At 43.9% G+C, this 26,222-nt stretch overlaps 1 protein-coding gene across 11 annotated transcripts in view; it reads right to left on the bottom strand.

Annotated features, from left to right (window-relative positions):
- LOC102444260 (protocadherin alpha-C2) overlaps positions 1-26,222 on the bottom strand; it is a 178,581-nt gene that overhangs the window by 2,895 nt on the left and 149,464 nt on the right. The gene's annotated exons all lie outside the window — the stretch shown is intronic.

Below are 26,222 nucleotides of genomic sequence, written 5' to 3'. Positions count from 1 at the left end.
GTTTGTTTTTGACAATACAGGTTGAATCTCCCTGATCCGGCACCCTCGGGACCTGAGCGGTCGTGAACAAGGGAATCTACTGGACCAGGGGAGGTCAGGCGTCCGGGCTCTCTCAGGGCTCCCTTCTTGGCTGTTGCCCTGGGAGAACCTGGAGGCCTAACCTCTCCTGGCTCACTTGCCTGGGTCTGCTGCCCCCAGCCCTCTCCCAGGGCTCTGCTCCCTGCCCCAGTCCCCATGACAGCAGCTGCTGTTCCTGGGGTTCCCCGTGGGGGAATGGACAGGGAGACCCAGGAGCAGCTGATGCTGCAGGGGAGACCAGCATTAGGGAACCCTGGAAGCAGCTGGGCAGAAGCTGCTCCCAGGGCTCTCTACCCGCAGGGTACTCCTCCCCTCCCCCATCCCAGCCACACTCAACCTCTGCGGCTGGAGCTCTCTGGTCCAGCAAACAGCTGTGATCCTGCCGGACCATGGACCAGGGAGTCCTGGACAGAGAAGTTCAACCTGTAGCAGCGTTCTGGCAAGTCATTTAACACCCAAGACACCACTGTGTATTTTCAGCATTCACTCCATCTTAATTCCGTTTCTTGCCTGGGGCTGTGTGTACATTTAGTCGTCGTCCGCCCCCCCCCCCCACCATTTCCTTGAAATAATAAATTAAAGAACTGAACAGCATGTGTCTTGGCCTACTTCAAAATCAGGAATTGATCCTCTCTCTTCTTGTACTCAGCAAATGTGACCCCTTTTGTTCCACCCTTATCAAGCTTTGACAAAGAAATGTTTGCTCCTTTTCAGCACGCCTGCCAAACAACTCTGGCACAGACTCTCTTTTCCTCCGTTCAGCATACAAATGGGGCAGAGAGAGACAGAGGTGACCTTATGCCACTTTTGCACCTCCCAGTTCTGGCTTGTGTCAGATGCCTGCCCTAGTGCACTGAAGAATCGCTCCCAAGGTTTATACGACATATGTTGACTTGCGGTCCATAGAGGAGTGTAACAATCCCAGCAAAGCAAATGGAGCACACGGTGTACTCCGCCCATGCTCCTCCTGTCTGCGACATGTCCCTTTACCAGAACGAGGACCCACGACAGCTGCTTTATGTTGATCAGAGACTTGACACTGGGATCTCGACATTCTGCAGGGGCCATTTCAGATCCCTTCCTGCAGTGCAAAGGGTTATTTCCTATAGCAGAATGAGGGGGCCCTGCATTGCCTGAAAGTGTTAAACAATGCCACTGAGCCGACAGACATGTTTTCTGTTTGTACCACTCAAATCTACTGCAAAACAGGAGAGTGTCCCTTTAAGCTGGTTCAGCTAACACCAATCTACCCACCAGATTAAGTGAGTAATTTAAACCACATTTAGCAAATATCTACCCTGGAATCAGGATTCTGTGAGCACCAAGACTAAGGGGCTTGCCTACTCTTTTCTGTCTTTATCACAGCCCTTGAATACATTTGTTGCCCCTGTAAACTAAGCATATTAATACTCCTTAATACTCACTAAGCCAAAGGAAACTAATTATCCTTACAGGGGGCTGAGGAACTCACAGAAGGGAGACCGTTACAGCTGGAACTTAATAGGTTAATATCCATCATTTCCTAGTAGCAGGGCTTCAGCAGCCTTTTCAAGAAATTTCACTTCTGCTTGATTTACCTGACAACACTGTTTGTATCTGGAATGTCAGGCAGGAAGGTCACAGTTCAGTTTACTACCACTTCATGTTCAGGCATTTCAGATCAGGGATAAATGTCAGCTACCCCTCAGCTTCTAAAGCCTCTATTCAGACTTATTTACTGTCTGATCAACAAGAATGTCTCACACAAAAACACTCCATTTAGATATAATGTTACACTTAACAGGATAAGTTGGGCTCTTGCGTATTTTCTGGGGCTTAATACATGCTTTTAAGCTGTTTATTGAACTTATAAAAACTGACTAAACAAAGCTAACCGCCCCCAAACTATATTTATCACACTTCATTTAAAGTGTTACACTTCTTTTCTCTGCACCCTACAGCTGTATATGATCTTGTTGGAGGTCATCACAAAGAAAAACAGGACTGGCCCGTTTTTGCCAGCACTTAGGCATTCCCTGAAGTGGAGTGTGCTAGGTAGGTAGTACTTCCTTTCTTCTCGATGAATCCTTATATTCAATGACCAAGCGATTTATTGTTAAAACATAGGCACAAAACAGAAACTAAATTCAGGCTGCAGCTGCAGTTCCTGGACCCTGCCACTGCAGATGTGTGTGAGTGTCTGCGTTCTAAAATGGAAGATGCCTTTTTGACCTCCTCAGCCACCGCCCACAGGCTCCGAGACAAATGCAAGCATCTCCGCAGAGCTCTTACTTAAGGTGGAACCACATCCATAGCCGTAAGAGATACTGCGCAGCTGAACAGGCCGGATTTATTTTTTTTAAAACCAAAATATAAAAGTAAACTAATGAACAGTAGTAGGCATAAAAAAATCCTAGGCTACTGTTTGCAAGAAGCATGTGTTAGAAATTACAGCATGGACACCTTTCAGCAGCCCTAGCTTCCCCCTGTAGGTTCAGTTAAATAAGGTTGTGGTCAGGATTGAATTGTTTAAAGAACAGTGTCATTCCATCCCCGACAGGCTGCATTTCGAAAATGAGCAAAACGACTGACCCCTGTGAAGTTTGCGGGATTGGCAATCTTTTGATGAAAGACTCCTAGGTAAATGTCCATCACCCAGATTTACACGGCTCTTTTGGAAGGCTGTATTTGTGCATTCACTCAATGGAGGGGTTGGATTTCACTGGTCTGTACTCTATTTCAAATGATGCGGAAGCAGAACAAAGCTGACATGCAGAGTGATGGGTTAAAATAGTCTGGAATTGAGACGTCTTCTAAGTGCAGGGCAGACGGCCTGCTAACAGAGCACGAAACATGGTGTCTCTCAGCCAGCAAATCAATGCTCCTATCAAGACCGGGCCCAGGACGCAGAGGATTGTTTTTCTCACTGACCTTTTCTTTTCTTTTTCGGGGCCTGTGCATACTTGCGCTCTCTGCATAGCTCTGCAGCTAAAATCTGGTGTTTGCTAAGAACAGGTGGTGCTTACTTTCCATAATGACAACTGTCTATATATTATGAGTGTCGTGCTTTGTTTTTGCCTCCTCTGTCTCTGGTGCTTTCTTAAAGAACCTTTGTCAGAAGAAGGCTGAATTTTGCATGAGAGCAGCTGTGCCCCTGCTAAAGGGAGGGAGAAGCATTTCTGGGTAGCTCTAGCTCTAGGCAGAGATATTTGTGACGATGTGACATACTCAGCCGAGACAGCAGCTTGCTTCCACTCTGATCCTCTTCTTCCCATTCATCCTTTTGTCCCTGTGTGTGAGGTTTCAGTAGCTTGTGAATCCAAGAGGCCATTCAGATAAAAGCTTCCAACCAAGCCATCTATTCTTATTCTTTTCAAAGGAAATTCTTTAGAACTGTCTGATTTTTCTAGCCAACAACACATGCACGCTATAGACTTTGTGAGTCTAGGAATAGCCCCATCCCTAGTGACAGACCCCCCCTTGCCCTCCGGTCAGTATAACCACACCGTGATTAATTAAATGCATTTATTTAAAATGGAGATCATGGAACAAGCAGGAAGCAAATCACAGAGCAAGCCAGTCCTTAACCTGATTTTTCTCCTCCCTGCCTCCTTTGCGTATGCTGCAGTGACTGCCTCTGGCTGGCATGATGAATATTCACTGCACACTTATTCTGAAACAGCACGCCAAGTGCAAGCATTATATGCACTGGAAATGAGACCCGCTCTGTTTCATTCAGGGGATCTCTCCAGACATGCTGGCTGCACTGATCTCCCCTAAGCCTTTTCTGGATTAAAATACCCATTTAATCTTTTTTTTAATCAAGAAAAGTGGTAGATACTGAATTTCGAGATAGGGAAGTGATGCAGACAGAAAAAAGTTAAACCTCAACTAGCCTAACCCCGACGTCTGCAAATAGTCCGGGCAAGCAAAGAAATAACTCACTCTTTGCACTTCCGTCTGTTTGACCTGTCCTGCCTTAATGATTTAAAGGTGGAATGGACAAAATTAAAGCTGCTCCCCCACCAGGGAGTCTGCTGCATAATCCCTGCCTGTGTTTAAATACAGTAACATTAAACTAGGTAATTATAGCACATATGGCGTGTGAGATTCCCAACCCCCCACTGCTCTAGCACCCAGGGACAAACAGGAGAAAGGCCACAAAGACTCGCTGTGTTTTCTGATTTGGTTTGTGGGGATTGTTAATGTTGTGGCACAACTGGACTTTAAATGAAATAAAAAAGGGTTTAAAGAAAAATTCTTACAGGGAAAAGATTTTTTAAAAATATCTGGGGTACTGGGACAGCTCTGCCACTGTGTGCTGGGCGCTTACTACCACAGGACTTGCCAGCTACCATAGGCTAAGAATCAAGCCTCTTGTGGCCCAAGTGTAACACAGGAGGAATAGCTTCTCACAGACATTGATCAAACAAGCAACAGGAGAAGTCATCTACAGCCCTGTTGCTCCCTTGTGAGAGGAAAAGCCTAGTTCTCCATCAAATCAGCTCAAAATCCTCTCCCTTCCTGGACAGCTCCCTCCTTTTGTGATGTGGGGACTCAGCAGTACCTATGCCCCATCGAGGATGACCAGATAGCAAGTGTGAAAAATCAAGAAGCTTCTTTTTGAGGAGGTAGGAAGTACAGCTAAAATATGAATTAAATATTCAAAACAATAGACACCATTTGCCCATTTTTGTGAAACAATACAACAATGCACCAGGGCTTCCTCCAGACTGCATCCCTCTGTCGGCCCTCACTAGATCAACTTGATTTTCATGCAAATCTGCTTTCTGGGTTCGCATGTGGCCTTTGGTGGCCAGGCTGGCAGCTATCCTGCCCTAGACGGCTGCTTTCCTGTGGCTAGTGCAGAGATTGTGGACATTGGAGGCCTCCCCCCAAACCTGGATGAGGTCCACGATCTCCGCAGACCAGGCAGGTGCCTGCCTCTTGCAGCCCCGGTCAGGCTCCTGTGAGCCGCCAGCCTGGTCCTGGGAAGAGGCGGAGGGCTGGGTGGCAGTGGGTGGCTGGCTCATGCTGTGCCAGGTGCAGGGTCTGCTGGCTGGGTGCTGGCAGGCTTGCAACTGGCACAAGCACTGTAGCCAGACAGTGCCCCTTTAAGGGCTCCAGGGCCAGGAGGGGAGCAGAAGAGTTTCCCTGGTTTGGCCCAGAGTGGCCATCAGGGCAACCAGGGAAGGGCTAGCCTCCAACTAGTTCGAATTAAGTGGCTACACAGCCCTTAATTCGAACTACTTAATTCGAACTAGGTGTTACTCCTTGTAGAATGAGGTTTACCTAGTTCGAATTAAGCGCTCCGCTAGTTTGATTTATATTCGAACTAGCAGTTTGTATGTGTAGCCCCTATTAAAATTAATTTGAACTAATGGCTGTTAGTTCGAATTAACTTTGTAGTGTAGACAGACCTGAATGGCATGTCTATACTGCAGGGCAAAAGCTGAATACACAACTTCAGCTATGTCAATTGTGTAGCTGAAGTTGAAATAGCTTATTTTGGTATTTGGCGCTCTCTACACAGCAGGAATTCGAAGGAAGAACGTTCTTCCTTTGACTTCCCTTACTCCTCGTGAAATGAGGGTTACGGGAGTTGAAGTAAGAAGTCCTCCAGTTTGACATTATTTTGAAATAACAGCTTGCTGTGTAGACGCACACACTGTTATTTAGAAATAATTTCAATTATTTAGAAATAATGCTGCTATGTAGATGTACCCTAAGGTGCCACAGGACTCCTCGTTGTTCTTAGAGGTCATAAAGCTTCTCTCAAATAATTCCTAGAGCAGATATTTAAAAAAAATATCCAAGCTTGGTTTTAAAATGGTCAGTGATGAGGAATCCACCATGACCCTGGGTAAATTGTTCCAATGATTAATTACTTTCATTGTTAAAAAAATATTATGCCCCATTTCCGGTCTGAATTTGTCTAGTTTCAACTTCCAACTATTAGATAATGTGGACCTTTCTCTGATAGATTCAGGAGCCATTATTAAATATTTGTTCCCTATGTAGGTACTTATAGACTGTAATCAAGTCACCCCTTAACCTTCAAGCTAAATAGACAGAGATCGGTAAGTAATCTGTTGCTATAAGACATTTTCTAATTTGTTAATCATTCTCATAGCTGAACCCTCTGCAATTGATCAACATCCTTCTTGAATTGCAGGCACTGAAACTGGACACAGGATTCTATAGCACTGCCAAATACAGAGATAAAATAACCTTCCTATGCCTACTCGAGAATCCTCTGTTTATGCATCCTAAAAATCACATGAGCTCTTTTGGCAACAGCAACATACTGGAAGCTCATGTTTCACTGTTTAGCCACCATGACCCCCAAATCGTTTTTTCAAAGTCGCTGCTTCCCTGGATAGATTTCCCCATTCTCTAAGCATGGTCAGCACTCTTTGTTCCTAAATGTATACATTTCCATTTAGCCATATTAAAATGCACAGTGCACAGCCCACGAAAGAGGGCAGTGAGATCCCTTACCCCAGTAGTTCTCACACTTTCTGCACTGGTGACCCCATTCACACAGCAAGTCTCTGAATGTGATTCCCCACCTTATAAATAAAAACACAGGTTTATAATTAACATTATTTTAAATGCTGGAAGAGAAGCAGGAGTGGAGGTGGGCTAATGGAACTTGGCTGTCAGCCATGACAGCCGGAGCCCTGCCACACACCGGGCTGAGAGCTTGTGACCCTCACGTAATGACCTCATGATCCCTGAGGGATTGCAACCCCCAGTTAGCAAACCCAGGCCTTAGCCAAAGGGATGCTGAAGCTGTGAGGCCAAGACTAGGACAAGAAGAGATTGGGGGAAAAGGAAACAGGGGTCACAATGGGACTGACAGAGCCCCCAGGCTCAATGAACCCAGAACCTGAAGCCCTGGGTTGACAGTGAAATTGGAAACTTCCAGAGGGAAAGGTTTGCACCTGAAAGAGACTAAGTAGATTGTATCCCCTAAGGGTTATTAAGGGCTTGTCTTCACTATGAGGTGGATCTACACTATAGTGATAGATCCACCAGCAGTCAATTTATCATGTCTGCTTAGACACGATAAATTGATCTCCGAGCGCTCTCCCACTGACTCTGGTACTCCTTCAGGATGAGAAGAGAAGCTGGAGTCAGCAGGAGAGCCGCCCCCATTGACCTTACTGCATAGAAGACATCATGGTAAGTACATCGACTTCAGCTACGCTATTTGTGTAGCTGAAGTTGCGTAGATTAGAGCAACGAGGGTGGGAGTGCAAGTGTAGACAAGGCCTAAATAGACCCCCAGGAATGGGAACTGTCAGCACTCTGGGCTCTGAACACATTGGTGGGAGAAGTCGGAGGGAACGGCATGCCATGCCATGAGGAGGCATGCTTGGGACAGGCCTCTTTTTGTCACATAAATAGCCTGGAAAACAGAAACAAAAACGACAGGCAATGAATGGGAAAGTGAAGGAATACGTCTGGGCAGCAGCAGTACTCTGCATTAAAAGTGTATGCCCAAGTTTTCCAATAATGCTGATGCTGTACTGGATTCAGCATTTGTTATAGGCTTCCAAGCAATAGCGTTAGCAGAAAATGTCTGTTTTGCATCTATATTTGGCCTAGAAGCTACAACCATTCATCTCTGACATGGGCTTCACCATAGCAGTTCCTGACTTCATAACCTCAAGAGTAGATTACTGAAACGTGCTACTGTCTAACGGGAACAACCCTTAGTGGATCTGATGCAGAATCCAATGGTGGGAGCTGTTGCGAGCGCCGGGCTACGCACTGGTTACCTTCTTGCTCATAGGTGCAGCAAAAAGGTTTAATTTTGCTAGCATTTTGTGAAGCAGGGCTGAAGCCAGTCTTTGTATTTTGGGTTTAGGAACAGCCAGGCAAGGAAGCTGTTTGTGTGTGTGTCAGGGGCGGGGGGAGGTTCCAGCAATTTCTTCTGTTTTAAAATGAACTGCACCACACAGGAGTTTACATTCAACACTGGCATGCAAAATCTGCTACTTAGCCTACCATTTCTCCGACAGCTCCCTGGCAGCATCCTCATAAACAAGATCTTCCTCTGAAAGCCAGTTAATTAGTTCATACAATACAGATTAACTAAATATGTGTAGTTTTAATGCTCACAGACACTGCTGTCAGCATACGGGCTGGTCTAAAACAGGTGCACTGCTTTAATTCACACCACTGAAAGTTGCAACTTTCCTGTGAAACCAGACACAGTATTTACACACAGCAAATGCTTTCCTATCCCTTCACAAGATGCAAGTCACTTCACATTAACAGCTTTCTGTCCTGTCCTGTTAGGATCACATCCCACTATTACTCCTTTTTATTAATACACTAGGAATGGGGCTAATATTGTAACATTTCACATTAACTAAAAAGAAAACTTAATTAGATCTGATGGGTAATTGCTAATATAATATGATAAGCCCCCTGGATAAGCACGCCACATATTTTTTTCCTCTTTTCAAGACTCATTTAAACCTATGCTAAGGAGAATAAGGAAAGTGTCCTTGAAAAGAAATCTGGACTTCCTCCTCCCATTTCCAGGCTGCTCTCAGGGCCCACCCAACCCTTCCTCTTGCTCTGTCTTGTACCATTATATAAAGGTGTGTACTGTGTAGTGCAGTGGTCCCCAATGCGGTGCTCCCGGGTGCCCTGGCGCCCACCGGGGCATTTATGTGCGCCTGCCTAGTGACCAGGGCCGGCCCGAGCCATTCTTGCACCCCGGGTGCCGGTGCATGCATGGCCCCCGCCCTGGGCACGCGGCAGCCCCAAAAGGTTGGGGACCACTGGTGTAGTGTAACTTACACTAACCTGTGTCCTCCACTCTTTTTTAAACAAGATCTTTTTTTTTTTTTTTTTTTTTTTTTGCTGGTAAAAAGAGTTAGATTGAAAGCCCTGGAGCCTGAAGTCTAAAATTCACAGAGCAATATTGCATGGGTAGCATCACGCCAAATGTTCTCCAACTGCACTAATGCAGAGGTGCCCAACCTATGACTGGACTCAGCCCACCAGAGCATTTTAAAAGGCCTGAGGCTGCTTCAACACAATATACACCCCAGGGGAACTTCTGTGACACTGTGCATGCACACAATTCATGTTCCCCACAGATTTCTTTGCTTCCCCACAGTCAAATGACTTTCTGACAGGGGAGCAAAGGGGCACTGGAAGAGAGATCACGCACTACCCCCAGCAGTGCAGGTAAATTTTTTCAGGCACCCAGAAATGTCCAGCAGAGAGATAAATCACCACAGGGCTGGGGACATCCCGCCAGTGACTCCTACCCTGAGGATCAGCTGCTAGTCCTGGCTGGGCTGGAGGCAAGAGAGGACAGGACATCCTCTTCTCCTGCCAGAGGTGGCTGGGGCTTTGTCAGATCCACTCCTAGAAACTTGCCCCTGCTGCATGAGGCTCAGCATCCTCTCCGGCTTCCTTCCCACATTGCTCATCGGCTGTAGAAGCAGAGGTCATTGTATGGGAGCTGCTCCTCAATCTACCCAACCCCCATGCATTCAGACCTCCCATACACAGAAATCCCTATCAAGCTTCAGACGGTACATTCAGAACCACCCAAACCCCACCCCACTGCACCTCAGCTCCTACATATGGAGCTCCCCTTCATCTAGATCTCCTGCCTCTGGACACCCCACCCCTGCACCCAAACCACCCCCTCTAAGCTCCCTGCACACAGACACCCACTCTGAGCACCTATATCCAGACCCCCCAATGCCACTGGCCCCTAACTAGATGCACCCATACTTCCACCCCATCTGACACCACTCCCTCAGCACCTAGAGCCTCTGCTGAGACCCCCCCAAACCTAGACCCCTCCTCTAAGCCCCAACCATCTTCACCGGGAATTCCCTGCAGAATCCCAATGTCCCTGCACCTGGAACACCACACACCCACACCCCAAGCCTCTATGCAGTCTCACACACACACACACACACACACACACACACACACACACACACACACACACACACACACACACACACACACACAAAGCCTCTATGCAGTCAGATCCCCCACATCTAAATCCTCACAGAGCTGCTGGCACAGAATTGTCCCACGCAGAATCCTGTCACTTCACCCCTGGATCTCTCCACACTGAGCCTATTCAGCCCGGTTGACCCTGCCTGCCCCATACCTGGTGTACCTGGCACAGATGCTTAAAGCAGATGCTTAAAATGGCTGACATCACACGGCATCAAATATTAAGTATGCTACCACTCCTGCCTGCCCCCCTGCCTCCAGCCTGAACCCTCCTCCCACAACCCTTCTTCCCTCTCCGTGTGCAGCTTTCAGTATTTAACAAATACCAAACACAGACTTTTCAATGCTGAGCAAACTCAACACATGTTGCTAAAGCCATCCCTTTTGTTTACTGATTCAACTGACTTTCCTGGAATAGTACTAATAATGCAATTGATTAACCATCTCCCCATAATCCCTGTGTAACAATTAATAAGCAACCTCCTTTGTGTTTTAATTGTTTACATTTTAATTGTAAAATCTTCATTACAGCAATGGACCTGGCCTGGCCTTGCCTTGCACAGAGAATTAAGCTTTGCATTGCATAAATGAATTGCTCATTTGCATGTTAATAAAGTCAGCTTCAAGAAAGGTGTTACCACTCTTTAGTAACACAGCAAAAAGCTAATTGAAGAATATGCATGCTGTTTTGTCCCTTGTGAACAGCAACAGTGGAAGAACTCATCTGAAATGAACACTAGTGACCAAACTTAGAAGGTGAACTATTAAGCAGAAGAAGAAGAAAAATACATTTTGTGTGTATATTGCTAATTTCAAATAGTAAAAAGGCTAAGTCAAAATGAATATCTTTTATTGACTCAACTTTAAGGAACTAACATATTTTGCAATTGTGACATATTTGCATTACATAGACAAGGCGGGTGAGATGATATCTTTTGTTGGACCAACTTCTACTGGAGAGAGAACAGCTTTCAAGCTCACACAGAGATCGAAAGCTCATCTCTCTCACCAACCAAAGTTGGTCCAGTAAAAGACATTACCTAACGCACCTTGTCTCTGTAATATCCTGGGACTGACACAGCTACAACAACACTGCATACAACCGTTGCATTAAAAGGAAGGAGAGACCTGGGGAAGTCTATATTAGAACTGATCTTTACAGTTACTTGTCTTCCCAATTTGTCATGTGCCAAAGTAGCCTGGACAGTTGACAGAAAACAGTCAAGTGTTAGAATTTAATAGTTATGAGAGCTGCCAGGAGATACTGTTTCAACCTTCTTTCCCATTAACTGAATTTTATTGTAGAAGCTAGTAGGCTGTGTATGTGGAATCCCTGTTAAATATTTACGATTTTACTATCACTTTAATTTCCATCTCCTTACTGTAGTCTTAAAGCAAATATATATTTAGTTTATCTGCTATGAATTAGGTTTTGACTGTTAACAAGGTGACAGACTCGCTAATTAATGGTTGCACAGAAGAAGGATACCGTATTGTAATTTGTGTAAGTGTGGTCACAAAGAGTCTTGCAGGAACAATATAGACACATATTGGGTGAGACATCCTTATAACAGCTAGACACCATCATGCCCTAGCAGATTGATGCATACAAGGAAGGCTGTGGCATTATCGTTCCTCTGCTAAGTGACAGCAGATGTTGAGGCTTTGCAGATCAGCATTCCACTGGAAAAGAAATTAGTGATTTTGAGCCTAGATACATTCTTAGTGTAACTTGTTTTATTTAGACTCTATACACCAGTCCTTGAATGGAGGTGGACACAAACAGCATGCAGACAAACCTCTCTTTTGAAAATCTCAACCCAAATGCCCCAAAAGGCCCAGGGAGCAACACTCTCCCAAGATTTTCCTGCAGTTAGAGAGTTTAAGGCAGACAGCAAACAATCTTGCAGTTCACCACAAGCGTTCCCAGAAAGTCTGTATTACCAAACTAATCTAGAGCAACAATTCTTCATTGCCTGACTGTTGCTCACAGGCAAAGAAATAAAAATAAAACCAAAAGTCCATGTAGCGAGTCTCGCTATAAAAATATTGTGGCATATGGAGTGTCAGAAAGAATGAGGCAAAACAACATTCTCTACAAATCCAACGAACTTTCACGTAGCTAGAGCTCTTATGTGGCCGTACTTGACTCCCTAGGAGCTGGTAACAGGAGGCATCACTCCCTCCAAAAGAACACTTGTTTCAATTCCCTTTTCCGAACATCTTTTAAATCATATCTATCTGCAACTCAGATAACAAAGGAGGGGAGGCCGATTACAATATGAACTCTGCATGTATGCTGTCAGATTGACAAGCATCAATAGTAAACCCACTTGTATAAAAGGGGGATTGTAACAGCTCTTTGGAAATATTTACAAAATATTTTTCAGCACGGTGAGTTACCAGAGAACAAGAATGACAGGCCGGACAGCAGCAAGAATAGCTGTTTATTCATCTTACAATGTTGCTCCTCCTAATAGGCATTTGTGATGTAGTGGGGGTACCTGGCTGGTTTCTATGCTGCTGGCTCTGGGGTAACCCTCACTGGCTGCCGTGGGTACCACGAGCCAGCAAAACAGGATGAGTCACTATGCAACCAGTATGGCCAGACACCCCCCATGGAGAGGACCAAAGGAAGGTGGAATGCTGCCCTGGCTGGGGGGCAGGGCTGGAGGAGAGTGAGTTGGTGGCTGTCTGGGAGCATGGAGGAGACAGCCTAGGGAAAGGGGCTGGAGTTTAGGGGCCCAGTCTCCCCCCATCTCAAGGGGGCCTGAGGCAGCCTAGCCCAGCTCTGGGACCAGATTACATCTGTGCTGTGCTGTATCCTGGAGAGGCAATAAACTTCCTCTATTCCACCGGCTGGTGCAGTATGTTTGTGCCATTTCGGGGTGCAGGAGACGGGGGACCCCCAACGCGCCGTCACAGCATCAAGAACAAGAAGCTACAATCCATATATTTCTTCACATTCTTCTTTCAACTCACAATGGTAGCACTTAATCCAGGTTAAAAGTATTTCCTTTACACCAGACTTGAAGTAATGGTAATTTGCAGCTTCAGGTAACCAGCAGAAACATGCACAGCACTACCTCAACAGCGGCATGAAAGCTCTATTTATAGCTTTTTCTGCTGACACATGGAATAGTAAACACTTCAATCAAATGAAGCACATAAACAGCTGCTCAGCAGCTGAGACTTCATTGAGGCCATAGGAAGTACAGTCAAAGATACCTGTTTTATACAGAGAAAAGAGCGCAGCTAAAAAATGTTTAAGAATGCTGCATGAACTGTTATTTCACTGTACTAGTCAGACAGATACACATCCAGGGCTATATTCTTAAAACCTGAAGGTGAAGCTGTGTGTATAAAAATGCATTAACACATGTGTAGTCACAATTATTAGGGCTATCAATTAATTGCAATTAACTCATATGATTAATTCAAAATATTAATTGTGATTTTTAAAAGTGTGGTTAATCGCCATTTTAATCACACTGTTAAACAACAGAATACCAACTGAAATTTATTATTTTTTTATTTTTTCTATATTTTCAAATATATTGATTTCAATTACAACAGAATACAAAGTGTATAGTGCTGATGTTATATTATTATTTTGATTACAAATATTTGCACTGTAAAAATAAGCAAAATAAAGTTTTTTCAGTTAATCTCACACCAGCATACAAGTGCAATCTTTTTATTGTGAAAGTACAATTTACAAATGTAGATTTTATTACAGAACTGCACTAAAAAATATATCAATGTAAAACTTGAGAGCCTACAAGTCCACTCAGTTTTACTTTTGTCCAGCCAATCAGTAAGATAAACAAGTCTGTTTACATGTACAGAAGATAATGCTCTTCTCTGTTTATTTACATCACCTGAAAGTGAGAACAGGCATTCACGTGGTACTGTTATAACTGACATTGCCAGGTATTTATATGCCAGACATGCTAAACATTCATATACCCCTTCATGTTTTGACCACCATTTCAGTGGGCATGCATCCATGCTGATGATGCTTGTTAAAAAAATGCATTAATTAAATTTGTGACATAACTCCTTAGAGAGAATTGTATGTCTCCCGTTCTGCTTTACCTGCAGTCTGCCATATATTTCATGTTATAGGAGCCTTGGATGATGACCCAACATATGTTGTTCATTGTAAAAACACTTTCACTGCAGATTTGAAAAAAAAGAAAAAAAAACCCAATGTAAGATTTCTAAAGATAGCTACAGCACTCAACCCAAACTCTGAAATGCCTTCCAAAATCTGAGAGGGATGAGGTCTGGAACATACTTTCAGAAGTAACAATCATATGTGGAAACTACAGAGCCCAAACTACCAAAAAAGAAAATCAACCTTCTGCTGGTGACATCTGACTCCAATGATGAAAATGAACACGCATCAATCCACACTGCTTTGGACCATCATCAGCATGGACGCATGTCCTCTGAAATGGTGGCTGAAGCATGAACTGACATATGAACCTTTGATGCCTCTGGCATGTAACGCTGGCTACAGCAGTGTCATGTGAAGGACAGTTCTCTCTTTCAGGTGACACTGCCAACAAGAAACAGGCAGTTTTAACTTGTGTAAATGTAAACACACTTTTTTGATTTAGTCTGTGTCTACACTACAAGCAGTTATTTTGACATAATGTCAAGCTGGAGGACTTCTTATTCTGACTCCTGTAACCCTCATTTTACAAGGAGTGAGGGAAGTCGGAGGAAGAGTGCTCTCTCTCGAACTTCCTGCTGTGTGGAGAGCGCCAAAATAAGCTATTTCGACTTAAGCTATGCAATTGACATAGCTCAAGTTGCTTAGTTTATTTCGGCTTTAGTCCTGCTGTGTAGACATGCCCCATGTGACTGGCTGAACAAGAAGTAGGAGGGACTTACAGGCTCTAAAATTTTATGTTGTTTTATTTTTGAATGCGGGTTTTTTTACATAATTCTACATTTGTAAGCTCAACTTTCATGATAACAAAGTTGCACTACAATACTTGTACTAGGTGAACTGAAAAATACTATTTCTTTACAGTGCAATAATCTGTAATAAAAATAAATTACAAAATGAGCACTGTACATTTTGCATTCTGTGATGTAATTTAATTTGATATATTTGAAAATGTAGACCACATCCAAAATATTGAAATGAATGGTATTTGATTATTGTTTAGCAATGTAATTAATCACGTGATTAATGGTGATTCATTTTTTTAAATTGTGTGATTAATTAAATTACATTTTAAATTGCTTGATAGCCCTAATAATTACACTAACATTTATTACCGCTACATGTGCAAATTGGGTAATGGCGCATCCAAATGTGTACTTAGCACCCCTCTACCTTTTTGCATCACTGATTACTCACTTTGCACCTTTAATGACATAATTTAATGAATGTGCAAGGAGGATCGTATTTCTACATGCAGCAAATACATTGCCCATAACTTGGACCCCTCCCAAACAGCCTTCAACTCAAATCTTGCATGGACAGCTCTGGCAGTGCTAGTAGATTATCCCCTAGTAGCAAAAACAGAGGACTGATATCTATCAGGCAACCACATGAGCCGTAAGGGCTATCCTACAAAACCTGGCAGGTGGAACAATTTAAAGATGGTTTCACTGTATATTTTTAACAGGTTCTACTAAGTCATAAAGTGCTTTCTCCTGAGGACTGACTCCCTACAACTCAACTCTCAATCCTTTCTCCTCTACTATGTTGGCCAACTGGAGACAGGACTGGTCCCATGGACAGCTCTCTACCGATCACATCTAATTAAATAGCATTTTCTCAGAAGAAACTGCTGCCTAAAAGACATCTCAATAACTAAGAGAGAGAAATTACTAGATAGCTATAAACCAGCAACTTCACGCTCAACCCGTCAGACTGAAAATCTGTGGTACCTTATTGTTTGTCACTGGAAGTGAAACTGAACTGTCAGTTTTCTCCCATCTACTCGCTAGCTGTGAGTGCAACAGGTGTGTCTGTAACTTTCCAGCTGCTTGCCCAGGTAATTCTGCTCTGCGCTCAGTACAAAATCAGGGTTGATAAAGGCAGTCTTTGAGTAGGCAGCAATCCCATTCAGCTCCAACAAACCCTACTCACACTGTGTGAGCTCACACTCATCCCTTTCTGATGTGTTTCCATTTAATGGCAACTCAGATAACACCACAACATAAACTTCAGCTTATTCTCTCTCCCTTTCTCTTTCTGCTCCTGGGCTTTTTTGTAAGTGTCTCCCTTTCTTTCTCCCTAATTCATTTTAACCAGTAGCCGATGCCCACCCATCTTCTACCTTTAACTCAGGGGCTGTGTTGCCAACTGTCACAATATTTGTTGTCTTTCTTAAAGACTCAGATCCTGGAGTTATGTGATTATATGAGATTCTTAAAGCATTAAGTAAAAAAAAAGTTTCTAGTCCTTGCAGTTGCTGGGGAAAACAAGAATTTTGACCTGTAAAAGACTCATGCATCAGAAAGTAAATACAAATAAGTTTACATTTATTTATTTCAAAAGCCTCATAAATTTTTAAGCCGGTGTCAATATTTTGGGAGCTTGAGTGGTGGTTTTTGAATGCTAGGGGTTGGCAATATTGAACAGGTCAATAGGAAACAATGTATTTTCATGGACTATTTAAATACCCTCTTCCCTACACAATCATGCATTAATAAGAGATGTTTTCTTTAGAGCGGGTTCTGTGATAAACAGACCATGCTATGTGCTACTGCTTTAGAACAAGCAGCCTTGTTGAATGTAATCTGTGTATGAACGGCTTGCATCTCAGAATCACAGGACTGAGTAATCAATAATCATAGTCTGTAAGACAGAAAAATGTCTTCCGATGGGTTCCTTCAGATCTGTGCACCAATCTCTGGATTCTTGTTCTCTGTTCCATTATTATGTCCCTTCCCTAAAGGCTGCAAGGACCTACACTCTTCTCCAACATAACTGTATCTGGCACTTGACCTGAATATGTTTCTACCGATTAAGCAATGACATTCTCATCTAGAAGCTCAGTTTGTACAGTGCAAACTGTTATCTCCACATAGAGGGTATATATACTCCAGTTACTCGGCAATACTGACTGAACATCTTCGAGGATTCCTCCGTTTATTTTATACTTCTAGAGGCTTAGATGACTAACATGATGTGGAGACTTTCACCTCCGTATAACTGGCTTGAACATACTTAAAGATGCTACTGTCTCATGTTAATGTGGTGGCCTATGTAAACTGAGTTGATGGCTCACTGTTGCGTTCCTGGTGGGACAAATCTCTATGTCATAAAGACCACCATATAAATGTGTCCCCTTATTGCTGGGCACAGCAGAGAAACCAAAGACTGGCTAGCCCGTGAAGAGCAATCTGCTTACTAGCCCTAAATGCGGGTCCTTCAGGTCAAAGACAAGACACAGAGGCACTCAGCGGAAGCAGAAACGTACGCTGTGCTGTGCTTATTCTGTTGGTGAATAGGAGACCTAATTCACAGGTGCATCAATCTGCCACCTTTCACTAGAGCTCAATTCATCTCAATAAACTCACGTTCACTTCACCATCTGCACGTTTTATATTTAGATTTATAGAAATGCCCCAATTATCTTGTCTCAGAGCACAGGTACAACTAAGGAAATACACATTTGCTCTTTATCAGAGCAAACAAAGGTCATTCCCTAACCTAAAACAAAACAAAAAACAACCCCTGCACCTCCTCAACTCCCTGTGAAAAGAGATTAGCCTTGGCCTGTGCCTTCAAGGTCAACAAGCCCATTGTCTGTCAGACCAGAGCAGGCTGCAAACTGCAGAACTGAAGGCTCGCCATTAAGACTGGCCATCAGCTAAAGGCTACTAATTGATTACCTGAGCTGATCTCCACCACTAGCACATACATAGGAAGTAAGATGGTCCATCTGATAGCCAAGATCCAAGGGGTCATAGTTCAACATTAACATCTTGAATTGCATTCTGGTTTCAATGGAAAGCCAATACAGTTGTAGATGAATCGATATTATATGTTCTTTATGACTAGCACCACTTAACAGACAGACTCATTCTCCATCAGCTGTGACTTCCAGGTGTGATATTGCCAACTCTTTTCAATTTTATTGAGTCTCAACATATATGAGGATTTGTTAGGGCCCCAGTTAGTGGAATCAGGTTATGAACTGAGATTCTCAGCTTTTGCTTCAAAAAGTAAGTTTCTAGCCCTTATTGCTGCAGAAAAGAGCTTGAAAACATGAATCTTCACCATTCAAATATCAAAAGGCAAATACGGTAAACCCACACTTATTACCCATACTTATTATTTTACAAATATCATTATTCTGGAGGACTTAAGAAGTCGTCAAGTGATGCCTCAGAGTATGCTGCAGTAAATCAATCTGGAAGCCACAAAGGACAGATCACCGTTCCAAGGCTCAAATTGCCAAAGAAATTGTTATTTTATTTCTCCAAAACCAGCCTCTGGGACCTCAGAACCACTCCAAAGACATTCCATGTACCTCAGTCAGAGGCTGCCCGCAAGTTACCATAATCTCAGCCAATAAGCTGCTGATAGACCTAACAGAATTAGCTTGAACATAACCATTGTCCATCATTAGAAAGAGCAAACCAAGTCCAATGTAATCTCCACGCCATACCCACATCAAAAATACTGCCAGAAGAGATGCTGGTAATCGGGAGCCTCTAGATGACACCAAAGTTGCCTCACCACAAACTTCCTAATACAATTTTTCAAAAAGAGAAAATGTGAAGAGGACCAGCAAGTTTGCCAATATCCTGAGTTGCCGATGCTTTCTCGGGTAAGGACAGAGCAGCCACCCACTTGGCATCCTACCGTACTTAGGGCAGCATAGTCAGACCTCATCTGTGTCAAACATTGGCAAAGAAGGGACCCGCAATCTAGGATAATAATGACTGACTAGCCCGTGTGTTTCCATAGATACAGAGTTCAGTGTGATGGGGCACGACACTGGCAGTAACGTGGTGCCTACTGGACTAGTCACATAAGCACAGTGCCCCACAGAGGCAACAAGGGAGCGAGGGAGTGCCAGGCAGAGACTGTCTCTCAGTGCCTGCCACACAGAGACCTAACCAGTCCCCCTGCATCTCCATGACTAGCAAAAATGATAATTTGTAGAAATAAAACGTTTTATGGGAAAGGATCCGTTTCAACCAATTTCACAACCAAAATGTTTTCAGAACTTCACAACTATTGTTGAACTGTCCAGTTTTGACATTTTCTAAATGAAAAATTCTAGGTTTTGGTTTCAAAACAACTTTTCGTGTTTAAATTTGAGCTACTTAGAGTAAAAATTTTAAAACAAAAAAAAATGATGTACATAAAAATCCAAAGGTTTCAAAATTATCAAAATAGAATGTTTTGATTGACTTGAGCTTTTTTTCAGGTTTTTGGTCCCAATTCCACATGGGGGATGTTTTTCAAAATCTCAGCATTTTTCAAAGCAAAGGAAAAGTTTCCTGCCCAGCCCTGCTATGCACAGAAATGTTGAAACTACATCTAACTTTCCAGCCATATAAACACACACTGGCTTCCTGGTGGCTCCTCCAAATTCTTCCCTTCAGCGAACTGTGTGCCTCCATCCAACTTCCATACAGATTGCTATCCTCACTATACCAAAATGTGTCGGAGCAATTCTGAGCATCCAGCATGCCCAAGAAATCTTAACAGGCTTTATAAAGTAGTGATTTAAATCCTGATTACTTAGTTGTCTGTAGGCAAATGCGGCAGCCATTTCCTGCCTAACACAGGGTTGTCACTGCTCTTTTAAACAAGAGACATGGGATATAGCTAACAGCAGTTGGGAAGTGAAATTTCCCACTTGGGTAGACCTACACTTGTTAGCTGTGCTTGAGCTAACATGCTAAAAATAACAGTGTGGCAGTGGTAGCATGGGGTTAGCAGCCCAAATGCAGTGCTTACCAGCCCCTGGGTACATGTTCAGGTGGCTAGACAAAGCTCCCACCACCACACCGCCACTGTTGGCACGCTAGCTCAAGCAGAGCTGGTATGTTTGTCTACCCAAGCTGGGAATCACACCTCCCAGCTTCTGTGGAGACACACCTAATTTTTAATTGCTTGTTCCCTCCTCTCCTTTAATGCAGTAGAAGGAAGCATGACACCGGGCTATGCTGTTCCAAAGCCTACCTCCAGGCTATGTGGCAAACAAACACTGCTCTGAGAAGAAACACTTCACTTCCACTTGCAACCCAGCCTGTGATGATTTTTCCTAAAGGAAACAAGTGTGGAGAACTCTCAGAATCAGGTGTAATTCAAATGGATCTGGGGAAATGGGCTGAACAAGGAGAATTCCCAGACTCAGACTGAGGTTATCATCAAAGGAGACCTCCAGTCAGGATGTGCCCCATCTTTACCTACACGGGCCCCAGATGCAGCGTCCATAATGTCTGTTACAACTGCTTGTGATCTGGGAGCTGCCCGAGAAGAAATAAAACAAGACAGGAATTCTGGAGTTAATTGTAATCCTTGGTGAGTTTGCTTCATTTTAATTCTGTAGCTGTCACATTTTGAAAATCCCCACAGAAAAGTTCAAGAAGTAAAGAGAAAGTGATTACATTGACGTTAGCTCCAATGAAAGGTGAAGACAATTTACCCACATACCAGGAACACAGGCCGAGGTACTGAATGCCTTCCCATCACATTGCTTAGTCAATATGCCACAGACATGCCCTGAAATTGACCTCTGGGGATTGAGGCACTATGACCTACTGGCCTCCCTGCTGAGGTTGCCAATTAGCATCAATCCTGATGGTGGTGTCTGAGAGGCATATCTACTGGGAAATGGACTGTGATCACCAAATCATTTGCGTACAGACCCAAAGGTTCCCTCTCCCATTACCAGGCCCCTTGGGCATCCAGTATCCCAGAAATGGTTAGATGTAACATGAAAGTGTGCGCATGAAGGAAGCTATTGTAACAGTAGGTATGTAGTTCTGTTTCTGAGCATGATTGCTGCCACTTTTACTACACAGTCACAGTGCTGCTAACTTTTATCCTTCAAACAGGTAAAGACACAGAACTGAGGCTGTGCATCAGGGGCTTAGGATATAAAAATACCATATTTTAAATCCATGTCTGGTTCCTGCCATTTGCGTCTCCTTTACTCTTGTAATGTGACTGGCAGATACGTTGTGGTGCTGAATCTCTGCTCACTTTATCTGACATGGATATAAACTGGCCATCAACAAGTTTAGATTTGAAATTAGATGAAGGCTTCTAACCATTTGAGGAGTAAAGTTCTGGAACAGCCTTCCACAGGAAGCAGGGGGGACAAAAAACCTTACTTAACTGACTTCAAGACTGAGTTTGATACGTGTATGGAGTGGGTGGCATGATGTGAGTACTTACAATAGCATGTAGCTGATCTGTGATTGCTAGTAGCAATTTTTTTTCCGAAGACCAGTGATAGGATATTGTTTAGGGGGAGCTACAAGTCACTACAGAGAATTCTTTCCTACGTGTCTGGCTGGTCGGTCTTGCCCACACATTTAGAGTCTAATGGCATGTCTACACTAGGAAATTATTTCAGAACAACTTATTTTGAAATAACTACTCCTGAAATAACTATTTCAAAATAGTGTGTCCACACTACAGGGAAGCCTTGAAATTAGTCCAAGGCTGGCTCCCTTCATGTGGACGCGCTACCTCGACTTAGATCCCCAGGAAGAACTGGGGAGTAATTACCGTGAATGACTCTGAGGAGTCGTTATTTCAAAATAGCAGCAATGGAGCACCCACACTACAGCTACAGTGGAGTCTGGATTATCCGACTCCCAGTAATCCGACACTCCGCTTTATCTGACCCTGTAGCTCCCGGGGACTTTGTCCCCAGGAGCTGCAGGGTCGGATACAGCACGGGCGGGGACAACGGCCCCACTTGCTGCCCCGTCACTCTCTTGGAGCAGCTCCTGCCCAGGACAACGGGGCAGTGAGTGGGGCCTGCCCCGTGCCTTGGAGCTGCTGATGTGGCTCCTGCCGGGGCCGCTTCTTCCCCGGCAGCAGTCCCTATCATCCAACATATTCGGTAATCCAACCATGTGTCGGTCCCGTTTACGTCAAATGATAGGGACTCTATTGTATTTTGAAATAACTATTTCAAAATAAGTGTTATTCCTCGTGGAAAGCAGAGTTATTTTGAAATAACAGGCTTGGTAGTGTAGATGCTCCACTTGTTATTTCGAAGTAAGTATTTCCAGACCTAACTGACTAATGTATCTAGTGTCCTGAAGAAATTTTCCTCCGCTCATATTGGCAGAGACCCTGTGATTTTTCTCCCTTCCTCTGCATCTTGGGATACGGGTCACTTGCAGGTTTAAATGGTGGATTCTCGATATCATGAAGTCTTGTAATCATGATATGAGGATTTCTGTAACTCCTAGAGGTTCAGGGTCTATGACAAGAGGTTCTGTAGCCTGAAATGTGCAGGAGGTTAGACCAGATAATCACAACAATCTCTTCTGGCCTTAAATCTTTGGAGACGGGGTGTTTAGGACTGGTACTGTGGGACGCTGAAGACAGAAGTGATGACATTACTATCGTTATTAATTGCTAACATTTATATTGCACCATAGGTGTGCAAGTTGATTTACAAATAAACCAACAGGATCAAGCCCCAAGGAGTTTACATTACAGGTTAAAAGAAATACAGAAAGAGATACCTACAAAAAAGAAGGGCAGGAGACAAGGGAAGATGAGTTACAACAATGGAAGTTCATAGGCTGCACTTCTTATGCCTGCATCTTGTTAGTTCCTGTTTGGATATTTTGTAAATAAATATATTATATTCTCCTTAGCAGGCAGTGTCTTGAATGATGGTTGTGGTGGGATCATTTCATTACTCAATTTTTCAAATAATATAATTTGAATATAAAAAAAATCTGGTATTTTTCACTCCATGCCACTGGTACTTGTGATTTTATTAAAAAAGGAGTCCTGTGGCACCTTATAGACTAACAGATGTATTGGAGCATAAGCTTTCGTGGGCAAAGACCCACTTCATCAGATGCATGTGGTCTTTACCCACGAAAGCTTATGCTCCAATACATCTGTTAGTCTATAAGGTGCCACAGGACTCCTTGTCACTTTTGCAGATCCAGACTAACATGGCTACTCCTCTGATACTTGTGATTTTATTGTGACTCTAGTGATCCTTGTTTCTCATCTTAAAGCCCCAGATCCTGGTTTCAGTGGATTATGGGAGAATCTCAGCTTTCATTTTTAGAAAAGTATGTTTCTAATCTTCATGGTTACAGAGAACCTCTGGAGAACGTAAGACCACCGCAAATGGAAGGAAAATGAAATGACTCCAGATATTATCATTTTTTAAAAAATATTTTAAATTTTTAGACAAATCTCATAACTTTGGGGGCCTAACATGATTTTTGAATGGCTGGTGTTGGCACTACTGCCATAAGACAAGTGGAGATGTGTTGCTCTTTATGCCCTGAAGATTACTGAATGGCGTGACTGCCGCAGATCGTTCATTTTTCATCTTTGAGAGGCTGGTTCATTTCTGGCTATTTAAAAGGGACCTCAGTGTTCAACACCGCACTGATAGCTGTGCAGGAAGGGTGCCTGCTCAAACAGGAGAGGACACACACAGCTTCAGCGGACTCTGTGGTGTGTGAAAGCCTGGAGTTCAGAAACTTGCTGAGCTTGTTTAGAGACCCTCGGCCTTCTCTTGTGAGTAAAACAGAAGGAACTAATTGGGCCTTTCTTTTTCAGAGACTTTATACATCTGATCTGGGCACTCAGGGTGTGTCTAGACTATACCTCTCTGTCGACAGAGAGATGTAGATTAGGCACATCGAAATTGCTAATGAAGCAGGGATTTAAATATCCCGCGCTTCATTAGCATAAACATGGCTTTTTTCAAAACAGAGTTTTTTTAAAAAAAAGGCAGTCTAGACGCAGATCTGTCGAAAATAAAGCCTTTTTCGACAGATCCTGAAAACTGTTTCGAAAAAAAGCAGCGGCCATGTTTATGCTAATGAAGCATGGGATATTTAAATTCCTGCTTCATTAGCAATTTTGATGTGCCAGATTTGCATCCGTCTGTCGACAGAGGGACGCAGTTTAGACGTAGCCTCAGGATGCTGGTCTGGGCCAAAGGTGTGTAACCTGTAAGTCCCAGCCCAGCATCCAGCCCCAGTGGCTGAACTGGGGAGATGCACAGAGGGAAAAACACTGAAGTAGCTCCCCTGAGAAGAGGATGGGACCATCCACATGGCAATGAATCATTTATTCCCACTCCCAGACTTGCAAGATCTTTATGCTCTAGCACAGGATGCCCCCGGCTCGTGTGGGATTCAAACCCTTTCAGGTCTCACAGATGTGGCTTTTCTTTTGGGTCGGTTCTGCAGCCAGGAAAGCTTGTGTAGGGTTTTCCCCTTCAGGAACATAGTTGGGTTTTTCCTGGTGAAAATCCATCCAGCTCCTTTCTCAAAGATGAAGAACAAAGCAGGCAAAGCTGCCACAAGACAGAAGTAGCTGCTAGTGAGAACTAATGCAGCATTTCCTCTTTCCCTAGCAGCAAACTGGCTCAAACGGCAAGCAAGGAAATTGTATAGTGTTCAAAGCTTAGCCAATGAATTCGACTTTAGCTACCGCCTCCCTGGCAGCATTAGAGGTGGGATAAGAGGAAGCTGTTCACAGTTTTGCTTTTAGTCTCCTATCGGGTTGTGAATCTGACAAGGTTTGCACTCAGTGCTAGGGGACAGAGGTTCAGCAACAACTACCAGAGATCATGCCCACTCTGCCCTGCCTCTTCAACAATTATTCTACCCACCTGCACTTGTAGGAAACATTCCCAGTTTTTCTCAATGGAAACACAGAGAGACAATCTTGACAACAGCCATGAAGCTGTTTTCCCCTGACCCAGTTCCCTTCTTGGCTGTGTGTGTGCGAGCAATAAGGAACTGCTTTTAGGGATGGGTGAATATAATTAAATAAGACAACAGCGGAGAAGCTGCACTCAGACTCTTATTCCCTCCACAACCAGAGCCTGGTTCTTCTGAGAATTAAACCCCTGTAATGAAGGGGATGCCTTCCAGTGCTGTTACTGCTCTTCTGCATCCCTCGTTCCACTCTCTGAGTGCACAAAAGTAATGACTGAACAGCCCGGAGTTTACAGACCTCACCGTCAATGCAGCTTTGCTAGGTCAGGGTTATGTAAATAATCAGGTTGTGTGCCAGGGAATGAGAAGGAGCACTGCAGCAGCATGCCTTGCTCTGCCCTTCCCTGCCCTGTCCTGGGCTTTAAACAGGGAACAGAACAGACAACAAGGATGAGAAGGAGCCCTTACTGGGCTCTGTAAATAAGAACTTCTGTACTGCTGAAGGCCTGGTGATGTTTATGTAGGGTCTGCGAAGCAGCACAGTGAAACACAGAGGCTGAGATTTGATCATACACTGCTCAGAAATTCTGAGATAATGGGCCAGGCTCCCTATGGCACCAAGTTGGGGAGGGAGGACCTAAGGAGATGGCTTCAGATCTCTGATTCTCTGCCCATCCCTGGTACAAGCGAGAGCTTCCTTATAGCTGTTTTAGCATGTGCCATTGGGAAAAGAATCCCCAAGGAACCATTTGCATGGGCTTCAGGCTTCTTGCTGCTCCTCGCATGTCTTGGCTCTAGGGGTACCTAGAAGCCAGCTACACTGGTTCTGCTCCTGCGAGGTACTCCTTAGCAAAGTGACGGGGCCACACTGGGATGGAACAGGGCAATTGATCTGCCTCATAATTCCCAGAGTAAATGTAGTGTTCCATCCTGGGAGGTGCTGAGCACCTTTGTACCTCTCATGCAATCCAACAAGGGTTAAGGCTTCAGTGACATGCAAGGGGTACTTGGCATTCGGGGTGTGAACAGGTAACTGGTTAACTGTTACCCGAGAACGACCCCATGGGCTGAGAGTCGATAGCTTTGCACAGGGCCTGGAGCAGCCCCTGCCGGTGGTGCATTTAATCAGTTAACTAGTTAAACTTAACACAGAACCAGTTAACTAATTAAACAGGATTTTACATCCCTACTTGGCTTCTCTTAGGCTGTGTTTAGACTGCAGGCTTCTTGTGGAAGAAGCTTTTCCGGAAAAGATCTTCTGAAAAAACTGCTTC

Source organism: Pelodiscus sinensis, chromosome 16 (assembly GCF_052426305.1).
Source record: "Pelodiscus sinensis isolate ZL-2025 chromosome 16, ASM5242630v1, whole genome shotgun sequence".
NCBI classification, from domain to species: domain Eukaryota; kingdom Metazoa; phylum Chordata; order Testudines; family Trionychidae; genus Pelodiscus; species Pelodiscus sinensis.
This window is presented reverse-complemented; position numbering and strand designations above follow the sequence as displayed.